The sequence below is a fragment of the Gekko japonicus genome, unplaced genomic scaffold (assembly GCF_001447785.1).
Source record: "Gekko japonicus isolate JY-2015 unplaced genomic scaffold, Gekko_japonicus_V1.1 scaffold1347, whole genome shotgun sequence".
In the NCBI taxonomy this organism is placed as follows: Eukaryota; Metazoa; Chordata; class Lepidosauria; order Squamata; family Gekkonidae; genus Gekko; species Gekko japonicus.
Genome location: NW_015171544.1, coordinates 409,055 through 420,702, shown reverse-complemented (window position 1 = coordinate 420,702; position 11,648 = coordinate 409,055). Strand labels below are relative to the sequence as shown.

General features: G+C 43.2%; 1 protein-coding gene across 1 annotated transcript in view; it reads left to right on the top strand.

The window, feature by feature from the left end:
- The first annotated feature begins 3,290 nt into the window (after positions 1-3,290).
- FGGY (FGGY carbohydrate kinase domain containing) overlaps positions 3,291-11,648 on the top strand; it is a 253,617-nt gene continuing 245,259 nt past the window's right edge. The window contains exon 1 of the mRNA XM_015419670.1: positions 3,291-3,365. The gene's annotated coding sequence lies outside the window, so the exon portion shown is untranslated. The remainder of the gene's footprint in view (positions 3,366-11,648) is intronic.

Below are 11,648 nucleotides of genomic sequence, written 5' to 3'. Positions count from 1 at the left end.
AAGAGGAGCTTTCGTTCATAGGCAGAACCAAGGTACTAAAGGAAGAGGGAATCCTGGAAATACTTGTGTTTCCTTTTGTTAGGACACAAGTCTTCCCAAGAAGGTCTCCTGTAAAACTCAGAGAGCTAAAATATATACTATGCAGGGGATTTGTGATCAGGTCTCCCAGGGTTTAATAGCAAAAAGTAGTCAGGGGACTGGATGTGGTGGTGGATTTGGATCAGAGCCATGGTGCTCTGGAAAGTTTAAACAAACCAACCCATTCCATCTTGTGCCATTTTCCAAACCGCGTGGAAAAGGGCAAGACTTCTGCATTGTGTCTCTTTCTTTACCCTACAATTTTTGGGTTCCGTGAAGAGGTGGGGTGGGGGTATTTTTTCTCCAAGGGGAACAATTGAGTAGGAGGAGAAGGAGGAGGAGAAAGAGCTTCAGAGACCAAAATGACATTAAAACCCTGTTTCTTTAAATATGAGCTGCTGTGCAGCCTATGAATTTCTTCACAGAAAGTTATTCTGTGCATTTATATTTAGCTATAATTAGTGTACATGTAGTCTACCATACGATTGCATATGAATTATGTACAGATTTAGGGGTAGAAGAAGAAGAAGAGACTGGATTTATACCCTGCCCTTCACTCAGAGTCTCAGAGTGGTTTACAAACTCATTTCCCTTCCCTTCCCCTCCCCACAACACACACCCTGTGAGGTAGGTGAGGCTGAGAGAGCTCTGACAGAAACTGCTCTTTTCAAGAACACCTCTGACAGAACTATGGCTTGCCCAAGGTCAACCAGCAGCTGCAAGTGGAGGAGTGGGGAATCAAACCCGGTTCTTCCAGATAAGAGTCTGTGCACTTAACCACTACACCAAACTGGTATAGTTGACTGCAGCTTTCTAGTGTACATTCAGCAAAAAAACCATGACTGGGCATGGATTCCCCAGTAATTTCTACCAGAAGTACTTTCCATATAGAAATGTTGTAATTTTTCAAAGTCACCTTTATTTTCACGTTTCCCTCTCTTGTTTATGCTAATTTGGGTGAAATCTGGGATTGTTGTTAAATGTAGAAACAGATTCTATTAATACTTGATGTGGTACTTCCAGTATTCAAAACAGTTCACGCATTACAACAGACTCACAATGCAGGCCAGTGCTATTATTCCCATGTTGTAAAGGTGGAGGTGATTTAAGGCTGAATTAGGATATCAATGCAAACTGTAATAAAATGTTCCGTTTGCTGTGCTCACCTCACCCCCTCCCATGTCGTCTAGCAGGATATGCTTGGCTGAACACTTTCTGGTTTGACCAAGCTTCAGTTTGTCATGACTTTGAAATGCAGGTCCCTCACAAACTGGGATATTGAACTGTGGACAAGCATCTGATTAATTAGAGTTTGTATTGAATTATTGTATTAATTAGAGTTTAACTGTATTAATTAGAGTTTGTATTGAAAAAGGCAAATGCTATGTTAGGGATTATTAGGAAAGGGATTGAAAATAAAATGACCATTATTATAATGCCCCTGTATATGGTGGGGCCTCATTTGGAATATTGTGTACAGTTCTGGTCACAGTATCTCCAAAATAACATTGCACAGCTGGAAAAAGTACAGAAGAGGGCAACCATGATGATTAGAGAGTTGGAGAACTTTCCCTATGAGGAAAGGCTGGGATTTTTCAGTGTAGAAAAGAGGTGACTTGATAATTTATAAAATTATGCATGGGGTGGACAAAGATTCTCCCAAAGTAACTTGAAGGCATCCAATGAAGCTGATGGGCAGTAGATTCAGGACAAACAAAAGGAAATACATCTGTATACAGTGAGTAGAATTCACTGCCAAAGGATGTTGTGATAGCCACAGGCATAGACAGCTTTAAAAGGGGATTGGACAGTTTCCTGGAGGATAGGTCTATCTGTGGCTACTAGCCATAGTGGCTATAGTGAACCTCCACCTTCAGAGGCAGTAAATACCAGTGCCAGGAGGCAACATCAGTGGAAGGCCTTGGCTTTTATGCCCTGTTATAGAACTTCCAGGGGAACTGGTTGGCTACTATGTGAAACAGGATACTGGAGTAGATGGACGATTGATCTGATCCAGCATGGCTCTTCTTAGGTTCATTATATTTTTATCCTACCTTTCCTCCAAAGAGTTGAGGGCTGCCTATATGATTCTGCCCTCTTCAAATTATCTTCACGACAATCCTGTGAGACAAGAGTAAGCTGAGAGACTGACTGATCTAAGGTCACCCAGCAAGTCTCTTTACAGATTGCCTTCAAAAATCAATCCCTACATCTCTCCGGTTTAGTGCAGCAGGAGTTGTTTGCCTAAGGCCACCTGTTCAGTAAGTGAAAAAGGCAGCATTGGAACGTACTCCAAATTGTCTTACTGCATTTATACGCCACCTTTAAGTAGTTGATGGAAAAGGGGCAAGAAGAATAACATTTTAGTTGTTAAAACGATTTTCCTGATTTTTGTTAAAGAGAAGTGTGGAGGAATCTTTGCAAGCACAAACTAGATATCCGATGAAGTTTAAAAAAAAATTAAATTGCTCTCCTTTTACTTTACTTTAGTTGTTAAAACAATTTTCCTGATTTTTGTTAAAGAGAAGTGTGGAGGAATCTTTGCAAGCACAAACTACCGGTAGATACCCGATGAAGTTTTAATTTTTTTTTTTAAACTGCTCTCCTTTTACTTTGTCCTTCAATTTTAGGATCTTGTCTTATCCTGGAAGCAAAATTTTCCATCACAAGAATGAAAAGAAGTGGAGAGAGTGGACATCCTTGATGGGTTCCTTTTTCTATTCTAAATCCGTTTGTCAAGAACCCGTTGATTAAAATTTTGTGCATGTTGTTTAGTATCGATGTTCTGTATCCGATTCAAAAATCTGGAACCACACTTGAAATATTGCAGTATTTTTGGATACCTGATGAAGTCTTGTCATGGCAAGGTCTAACGCTTTAATTACAACCCCTCCCCCTGCCTTTAAAGTGTAGTTTGCCGGGCAGTCTTCAGCAGACAGTTTTACACGGCTTTGCACTAAGAAATGTTAAGAATCCTGGGGGAGAAATAGGAGCAGGGAGGGCAGTGCTTGCTCGTTCCGATGGCTGCTCTCGCTGCCCGGCAAGTTTCCAGAGCGAGACAGAAAGAGAAGACTTTCGGCCAGTCATAGCTCACGGCGAATCGACCAATCACGAAGAGCATTACAAACACTGGACTGTCAAGAGGAGAAAATGCGAAGCTTTTTCCGGCAACTGCTGCTGCTACCAGGAGCCCGGAAATTGCCTTGTCAGGAGAACGGTGGTTTCTGCAAAGTGTGCTGCTCGCTGCTTCTCAATTGCTAGCTAGGTCATATTTCACTTTTGGGCAAGTAAGTGGCCTCTGCTTTCCAACTCAAATAATAATTAGCTGTATACCAGCCAGTCCTGTTTCAGGAAATCCTTAGGTTGCTGTTTTCCCCCCTTTTCACGTAGGAAAAAAACAAAACGTACCAGGCTTTTGATATATCTTTTCATGTTTTCCCTTTCATCAGGGACAATATGGCTGAAATCCTCTGCAAAACATGTTTGGGATTAATTCCTGTTGAACTCCATGGGACTTCTGAGTATACACAAGACTGGGATGTGATTGTGCCTGCGGTTAATGGGTGGAGATGGGAAGCCAAGTTAGGCTTTTAATACATACTGTGGGTGGGTATAAATGCCAAGATTTAAAAACATTTTGTCGAATTGTTCCCTTTCATATAATGGAAGAAATAAAAAGGGAAATCAGAAATACCCTTGCTGAAGAGGCCCTTATTCATGGAGGCCTGGATAACCAGTGGTAGGAGAAAGAGGCGGAAGAATGGGCTGTGTCACTTAAGGCTGCAGAGTGGGTTGCCAACTCTGGGCTGTAAAATTCCTGGAGGTTTGAGGGTGGAGGGAGCTCAGTAAGGATGTGATACCGCAGAGTCTACCATCCAACCTGCCATTTTCTTCAGTGAAACTAATCCCTGTAATCTAGAGATCATTTGCAATTCCAGGAGATCCCCAGGCCCCACCTGGAGGCTGGTAACCCTAGCTGCCGATAGTGCATTCTAGTTTTAAATATTCATTTGCATTTAAAAAGCAACCACTCACATATATCTTCCCAGGCCAACTAAATCGTATAGCAGGCAGGAAGGCTTTCTTTGCTCTTGTTATGGTTTTTTGCTTGTGTGAACCAGGCCTAACACTAAAACATCTCATTGGTGTTAGGCACTGATAACTTGTCTTGGGAGGAGAGGTTGATAAATCAAGAGCCCTTGATCTAGTGAAGGATACCTTGTGTTGTTCTTACCTTGAAGCAAGTTATGAAGTTATCAGTGTGATATAGTGGTTAGAGTATCTGACCAGGTTCAGGTTTGAATCCATGTTCACAAGGGGTTTCGAGGTGCCCTAAGGGAGATTATCAACAAGTCCCTTGTGGAGGGACAGTTCCTGGAGGCACTCAAAGAAGCGATCGTCCGTCCTGTCTTGAAAACGCCATCTTTGGATCCGTCTGAATTGGCCAACTACCGGCTGGTTTCCAACCTGCCTTACCTGGGCAAATTAATCGAGAGGGTGGTGGTGAAACAGTCGCAGAGCTTTCTGAATCCCTTCCAGTCCGGCTTTTGCCCGGGACACGGGACGGAGACAGCGCTGGTCGCCCTTACTGACGACCTCCAGAGGCATCTGGATCGGGGTGGTTCGGCGGTGCTGTTGTTGTTAGATCTGTTGGCCGCGTTTGACACGGTCGGCTACTAGTCCACCACCTCACCGACGTGGGGATACAGGGGCTGGCCTTGCAGTGGCTTGTCTCCTTTCTCCAAGGTAGGGGATAAAGGGTGGCGTTAGGGGAACAGCAGTCCTGGAGGCACCAGCTTGAGTGCGGAGTGCCTCAGGGGGCTGTGCTTTCCCCGATGCTCTTTAATATCTATATGCGCCCCCTTGTCCAGATTGCCCGGAGGTTTGGGCTGGGGTGTCACCAGTATGTGGATGACACCCAGGTCTATCTGATGTTGGGAGGCCAGTCGTGCTCCAGACCGGAAGACCTGGACCGGGCATTGCATGCTGTGGCTGGTTGGCTGAGACTTAGTCGGCTGAAGCTAAACCCGGTGAAGATGGAGGTCCTGTGCCCGAGTCGGGGCGGTTTGGGGTTGTTTTAAATGTTGGATGTTTTAAATGTTTTAATTGTTATATGAATTTTGGCATGTCGGGGGCCAAGTAATGTGAGCTGCCCTGAGCCTGCTTGCAGGGAGGGGAGGGCTATAAATGCAATAAAATAAAATAAATAAAATAAATAAATATTCTGCCATGGAAGCTTGCTGTGTGACCTTGCGCCAGTCAGGCATTTTCAGCTTAAGCTACCTCACAGTGTTATTGTGAGAACAAAATGGAGGAGGGGGAAATTGTGTCAGCCACTTTGAATCCCCACTGGGGAGAAAGGTTGGGTATAAATGAAGAAAATAAATATTCATTTAAACAGACAAGTAATTCAGCGATGGATGTTATATTCAGACATTCAGACATTGTATTTATTTCTTCATCCAGACAAAACAGGGCTATTTCAAACAAAATCCCTGCATGGGAAAGGTTTCTGTCTTGAGATGAGTATACACATATTACCATGTGTGACGATTGCATGTGTGTACATTTTGCTGTATGTTAGAAATGATGGGAAGCAAAGGCTTTCTGGTATGTATAATAGAGGAAAACACGTTTGTGCATCCATCATATATGATATAACCTGTTGTAGTTACATGTCCAGGGACAACCGTGAGCATCGCTCCTAGAGACAATGGACTATGAGGATCCTAGCCCGCTTCAATCAGGGGGCTAGGTTCCTGGCCGAGAAGCCAATGGAACTCTCGGCCATTGTAAATAACCTATTGGGAAGTGGGGGGGTGTTTTGGGTGGCGGTTTCTGGGGGAATATAAGCCGGCCTGCGAGCTGGCTAAAGTGTCTTGTTCCTGACTTGAATAAAGTACGCTTTGGTGAAGGCACTCTCCGTCTGCGTACTTTTCACCTGTAATGTAAAATTATCTGGGTAATCCTATTTATTTTTTTTTTTGTAAAAGAGTAGTATAAAAGATTGCAAAGTAACTTTAGAGTGTGTACTTAGAGTATGATGGTAACCAGAGTAAAACCAAAAAAACAAAAGCTGTGCAATGGCAACCAAAATAACAACCCAAAGACTGTTCAGGTTCTTCCGTTCTCTGGAACTCTTCATCAGGCTGGTTGTTAAAAAAACAAAAACAGCATAGGGAGAGGAGGAAAACAAGTTGTTTTAGGCCATGACCTTAAAGCTTTTGTTTGCATCCTGAAAAGAATGCCAGGTAGACCAATGGTCTCTCTGGCTGCGGTCACACGTAACAGAAGCCACACAAGTGAGACGGAAAACAGCCGGAGTTTCCGGGCATGATCTCACCAGCACATCTGGGAAGCGTAGCACTCCCGTGGCTCAACCGAGGCTTCCAGCCGAAACTGCGTGGCAAAAAACTAGTACCTTGGAGGTACTAGTTTCCGGAAACTGCGGGGCAAGGGCGGGCGTCTGATCGCGTTTCCGGTGGCATCCGGCGCCCGCCCATGTCCCCTTGCAAATAAGGTGTGTTTTTTTTGTCCAAGTCTCTGTGGATGCACATGCGCACCCAACGGAGCATGCGCAGTTGTCATGTACACAAAAATAAAGAACAGTTTGCCGCGGCGCGCGCTTCTTCGTTGTGCGCCGGCTTGTCCTGTGATCGGCACCTCTCCCTTGCCATGGAACCTCCACGGTACCTCCACAGGACCTCCACAGGAGGTCTGATCACGTAACTGCGCAGTAGTTTGCCCCAGGGCAAACAGCCACGCTTCTCCTCTGCAGTTTCCTGCCCGTGTGACCGGGGCCCAGGTAGACCAATGGTGCTGAGTGAATCTGGTATCAGGTTGTGCCTTTGCCCTTCTTCCCAGATACCAGCTCCACCCAGCACCACTATCTGTTCATGTCTACCTGGCACTCTGTTTGGGATACGAACAAGAGGCTTTATGGTCATGGCCTCAAACAGCTTGTTCTTTCCCCCTCTCTGCTTTTACCATCTAGCCTGATGGAGTTCTATGAACCTCAAAACCTTGCAGTCTGTGTTACTTTAGCCAAAAGGCTTTTGTTTCTGAATATAGGCTTCATATTTTGTAATGATTTTTGTAAGTGCTCAAAGTGTTTTATGAACAGACTTCTCAAGAATGAGAGAAGGCTGAGATAAATTTATGTTGGGTAAATAGTTCTGCTGATTACCAGTGGCAAGAAATTGCTTCCAGGATGTGGAGGTTTTGGCAGTTGACTTGGTTCTTTAAATTTATGTTGGGTAAATAGTTCTGCTGATTACCAGTGGCAAGAAATTGCTTCCAGGATGTGAAAGTTTGACTTGGTTCTGTTTGGCCCCAGATTCAGTCTTGTCCACAAATGACTAACAAGTATTGTTGCGAAAGTAAACAATTTTGTAGGCTTGTAACTTTTGGACTCGGGTGAACATCTAATCCAAAGATTTTTTGGCTGTGCCAAATAAGGTTCCCAAGTACTTACCATGATCCGGCGGGGGAAACATGCTCCCCGGCTGGACCATTCCCCCCTGTAACACACCATGCCATCGCCAGGAAGTGACGCCAGGCGACGCTCTGGCAATGGGGCTGGAAACTCGATGGTACCATTGAGTTTCCAGCCCTATTGCCAGAGCGTCGCCCAGCGTCACAGCCTGGTGACGGCATGTTGCGGCGCATCTGTTGTCCCCATAGGAATGATTCTGCGAGGACGTCTGTGTCCCCTGCTGAATCACGGTAAGTACTTGGGAAGCCTGGTGCCAAAGTAGCACTGCAAGCTGTACTGTTAAGCATGTGTGGTATAATTTTTCTTCAGTGCTGGTGTCGGTCACATCAGTGTAGATATTTAGGCTGCAACCCTATGGGTACTTTCTTGGGAGTAAGCCCCTTTGAATACAATGGGCCTTACTTCTGCTGTCTCAGAAAGCAATCCTAGGCAGGCCTGTTCAGAATCCTACTCAGGTCTGAACATTGGGGCACAGACTCCTAGGAAAGTGTTCTTAGGACTGCACTGTGGCTGATTCAGAATTATTCAGGTGTTGTAATATTAAGTATGGGGAGAAATGGTGTATACTACATCCTTTGTGATCTGATTTATGTTTTTTTTTAAGTGTGTTTCTTATAAATTAGCTGGTGTGAGAGCTCTTGATTTCTCTTAAATTGATGGAACAGGAACTTTCAGGACTCTAGTGTGTTAGAATTGCAGATTTATCAACAATCCAAACAAATGTTTAATTTTCAAGTGACAAATTACTTAGGGCTGTGTCTCTACATAATTACTATGCAAGGATGACCAAGCTGTATGCATTAAATTTTGGAAACTGGTTACTGAAATATTCTTACTGCCGGGCTGAAAGTGTCTGTAAAAATGTGGTTTACAGCAAGTCTTTAAAAATTGATTTAATTGTTGAATTTACTACTCGGCTAGTTTTTCCAGTATCTGCCAGAAATAATTATAGACACGGTTTGGGTGATGTTTCAGTAGTAAGAGCTTTCTGGGAAACATGTTGGATTGTAGCCAATATGCAAATGTTGATTATGTCTTGTCACTTTCAGGAGCCCTATACAAAGAGCTGTAGAATTAGTAATTCCTTAGCTATGTCTATGGAAAGATTACTTTGCTTCTCTTGGCAGTGGCATTAGCAACCTGTCCTTGTGGTGGTGTCATCCCCCCTGCTGTTTATCATGGTGGTTCTCAGTGGGCAATCACACACAGGCAGGTTAATATATACTGGGAGTTTTCTGCTGGTAAATTTGCTAGTTATGGATTAGGGCATGGTTTAGTAAACTAAGGCTGCAGTCCTAAATACATTTTCCTAGGCCCCAGTGGATAAGGTGGACTTACCTTCTTGAACAAACCTGTTTAGGATTTCTTCCTAGTTGTTTGTTTTTAATTCTGTCCCTCTGATCTTGATAAAGTCCTGATGCTTGTGGAGTCTCCTGTTTCCTTTTGAACTGATTTTTGACCATAATTGTGGAGTCTCTTTGAACTTGGTTCAGTTTCTTATTTATTTACCCTTTTAAACGATCAACAAAACAGAGGTTTACATGAGCTCAAGGTCTGTTTTCCAATGATAACTGAGGGTGTAAACAAGCTTTTTTACACTTTTAGTTTTGTTCTGCAGCCTGAGAAATTGATCAGCTTGCTGAGAAATGTGTACATTATTTATTGAAACCCTGAATTAGTTAATACATGCTTGGGAGGACAGGTGCAGAAAGCAGCCTAAATGTCAGTCTTATGTTTATTGATTTCATTAATCCAGAATTGTCAGCTGTAACAACTTTAGGGTTCATTGGACAGACTTTGATTTTTGCTGAAATCTGTCATGGCAACATCTTGTTCCCACTTGAGTGAGATTTTTATTTAGCTAGTTAAGAGTTCAAAAACTAGACTGGGCTTTTCAAGACTCTTCAAGTCTGAGAAAAGCCAGTGTAGCTCAAGGGATAGTGTTGGATATGGCCCAGGGAGACCTGGGTTCAAATTACTGTTCACCCTGACATTCAGTGGATGACCTTGGGCCCGTTAGCATCTTTCAAATTAACAAAAGTGTGTTTGGGTAGGAGAATGAATAAAAAGAAAAACAATCCCACAGCTGAGTATGTGGTCTTGTATTCCTTGGAGTAATAGCAGATGGCAAATAGAGTAATGATTCTCTCCTTTGCAAACCTTTGAGTTTCTTATGCGTTATCACAGAGATTCCCAGATACCAGATTTGTACTTGGATGAATCATGAAAGCTTTGGGGGTGTGATGCCAGAGGACTGGCTGCATGCTCCAAAGATCAGTATGGGGACTAAAAAGCAGGAATTGTTTATTAGTGGACTGTCAACTTCTGGAAAAGGTTTGGAGCCACTGTAGCAATGTTTCTTTATTGGTGTATTCAGAAGGATTTGTAATTTGTGCTTTTTAGTTCCATCCTAGAATGAAATAGGTGGGATCTGGGGGCTTCCTTTGTTCAGTTTTTATGCTGTGTTACTGGTTACACAACACTTCCATCTCATGTTTAAACATGGGTGAAGGCGTATCCCGTCAATGTATTTTAATTTTATTTTTATTTACTTATAGCCCACCTTTCTTTCTGAGAGTAGACCCAAGGTGAATTACATAGTGTAAAACAATGCAATCAGTAAGCATGAGACATCGAATAAACAATGCAGGATGACTAGGATCACAAAAATTACAAACAATGCAAAAAAAAAAATAGCAGGCATGATATGCCATAAACAATGCAAAAAATGAAATTGCAAAAGTAGAAGACAGTGCTGTAAGAGCAAGATAATACATACAATACACAATGGAATAGACCAGCAGTTCCCAGCTTTTTTGGTATGGCGACCTACAAGTCCAAATTTACTTGGTATGGTGACCCATCCACTCTGGTGGCTCAAGGTTTGTTGGTGCCCTACGCAAGCTATGAACTTGTTTCCCATCTGGTTCAGAATTTCATTTTCTACAGTGGCTAACCAGTTGTTTTTGGGAAAACAACAAGCATCACATAAGGGACACAGTTGCCCCCACTATGAACCGCGAGCAAGTGCCATTCTGACATACATAGCCTTTGCATATGGAAGTTACATTCCAGCCTTTGACCACCCTCTCCTTCTTAATTACTCCTTCTAATCCCCCTTAAGATTCCAAGAAACTCACTCTAGTAACCACCTGGGTACATTTTACTTGATCAACATGTGTATGCAGCGAAGAAAAAAATACCAACTAGTGTATGACATGGAAGATTTTTTATTTTTCATATATTTATTTTTAGACTTCTTATACCCTGCCCATCCCCTTGATCACAGGGGTTGGGGCTGCTCACAACATTCAAAACAGGAGGCACTGTTAACAGTTGGTACTGGGTATGGCCTCAGCCATCCTCAATGGAAAGCCTGGCAGAACAACTCCGTCTTACAGGCCCTGTGGAATAAAAAGATCCAGCAGGGCCCAGGTATCATCTGACAGAGAGTTCCACCAGGCAGGGGCCACTATTGAAAAAGCTCTTGCTCTTGTTGAGGACACTTGAGCCACCTGTGGGCCATGCACCACCAGCAGACCATTTGATGAGAAAAGAAGCATTCTTTGGGAGAGGCCATCCCATAGGTATGAAGGTCCCAGACTGTTTAGGGCTTTGAAGGTGAGAACCAGCACCTTGAATGTGACTTGGAAACCAATAGGCAGCCAGTGCAGCTGCTTAAGTACAGGTTGAATATGGGATGGATTGAGCCCAGAAACAGACTGGAAGCCAGTGTATATGGTATCACAGGCTCACTATGGTCATTCCAGCAAGTGTTCCTTTGCCTTCCTTTATCAGTCCTTTGTTGGCTTCTCTACAGTGGAATCAATATTCATTTTTTTTTAAATAGAAGGCTATATTTGCAAAGAGTAGTAGTATTTTTCTTCTTTCATGGTTGCCTCAGTGGGGAAGGTTGGTATATTTGTTCAAGGATAAAGTGGGAAGCCTACGGTGTCCTGTGCATACAATTTGAATAATATTTGTGGAGACTGTTATTGGATGAACTAAATAAACATTTATCATGCACTGTGGACCTTTGATCACTAATACTTGTTTGGAAAGCAGTTCAGTTCCT